This window comes from Melanotaenia boesemani, chromosome 7 (assembly GCF_017639745.1).
Source record: "Melanotaenia boesemani isolate fMelBoe1 chromosome 7, fMelBoe1.pri, whole genome shotgun sequence".
Lineage (NCBI taxonomy): Eukaryota > Metazoa > Chordata > Actinopteri > Atheriniformes > Melanotaeniidae > Melanotaenia > Melanotaenia boesemani.
This window is the reverse complement of record NC_055688.1, coordinates 17,448,596-17,450,391: the sequence shown is the minus strand read 5'-3', so window position 1 is coordinate 17,450,391 and position 1,796 is coordinate 17,448,596.

The window sequence follows — 1,796 nt, the reverse complement described above, 5'->3', positions numbered from 1 at the left end:
CTGAATGTGACGCGCTGCTGTTACCATGGTAACACAGGTCAGAAGTGCAGAAGTAAAAACTTAGAAATTAGAAAAAATAAATAAAATGAGGCTACCAAAAGAAAGTTTAGACGTTTACTCCGTAAGTATTGTGCCAATGTACAGTTTTGATTTAATTTAACATTTCATTTTTTTTATTTGAGATGTACGTTAAATCTACGTTAAATTCGAATTTTTGACTACACATACATCAGAATCATATACATCAATGTAGATGACACTGACAGCAGCTCCAAAACAGGGAGACTATTAGACCTTTTTTTTACATTTTGCTAATAAAATGTCTTGTCCACTTAATTTAATAAATGTCATGAAATTCTTACAGCGTGAGTTTGTTATTGTTTCTGTTAATATGAATGAATGAATGAATGAATGAATGAATGAATGAATGAATGAATGAATGAATGAATGAAAAACACATTTTTTAGCAGAGGGAAATTGCACGACCTTCACTATACCACTGTATAATTATACAGTCTCTCCTTTAATTCAGATCTAATTGTGTGGTGTCCATTATTTGTAAACCTAACTGGTATAGGCCTACTGTATTTCTTTAACAAACAAATAATAAACCTGTTCATATATTGTTTTATTGGTTTACTTTTAAGTAAAGCAGGTGTTGTCTATACCTGGAAAGGGCTAAAATTTTCTTTAATCAGTTATCATCAAACACCAAATCAATCCTTAGGGGTGTTGAAGTTCACCTAAATGAAATCATATGAGTCTATATCAGGTGAGCACGTATGAAGAAGATTATTTGCTCTGTGCAGTTTCCTCAGCTTAATGTTATTCTTTCTTGACTACAGTTTGCAGATAGACCACTTTTTTTCTTTATAATTCACAGCTGAATTATTCTATTTCTTCATCAGTTCTGTAATGTCACTATACTTTAACTAAAGTCTTGAATATAAAAAATTAGAGAATGTACTGGATTTCTCTCAATAAAGTATTTAGCAATTCTTCCCAAATTAAAAAAAATGAAGAACTTACAGATTTATTATAAAGGGTAAAATAATCAGGAATAGGGTTGAATTATTCTTAAACCTCCATGTGGTTCTTACCATTTTATTCCTTTTCTCTTTTGTAGTAAAAAAATCAAAACATTTGATTAAGAATTAGAAAAGTAAAGCTTTGTGTTCCAGTTATCTTAAACATTTGAAAGAGAAGAATTAGAGCACAAAAATAATGTTACCTTAAAACTGTGGAATTATTTGTATGTTCTGTGGGAGTGTGATCCAGCCTACAGATTCAATACATGAGAAGATATTTTGATATATCTTGCAGCCTCCATAGATGTTCTTCAGTCTGAATGTCTTTCATGCTTGCTTTTCACCATAGTGGGAGGATGAGGATGTCACTGTGAATGGGGGATGAAGAGAAATCCACACCTGGGCCTCTTTGAAGCAGGTGGAAACATTCTGTGTGTCCAGAGATGCGCATATGGGTGTGACTGACACCTTCCCAAGAGGATAGAGAGCTGTGGAGGAAACTGACGCCTTGTAAGAAAGAGACGATCACAAACTACAGCGAGACAACGGGGAGCATGTTTGTGGTTACGAGACAGTTTGATTAATTTAACCCTTTTAGTCTTTTATTTCCACTTAAAACAATATTAAGTTGTGTACATTGCGTTTACACAAAGACATGAGGATCGAAAATTAGACAGGTTTTATTGTAGCGTTTTCCATGTTGGATCTCTGTTGTTCAAGTTATTTACCGAGACGAAAAACACAAAAATTAACCATGATTTTTTTGTA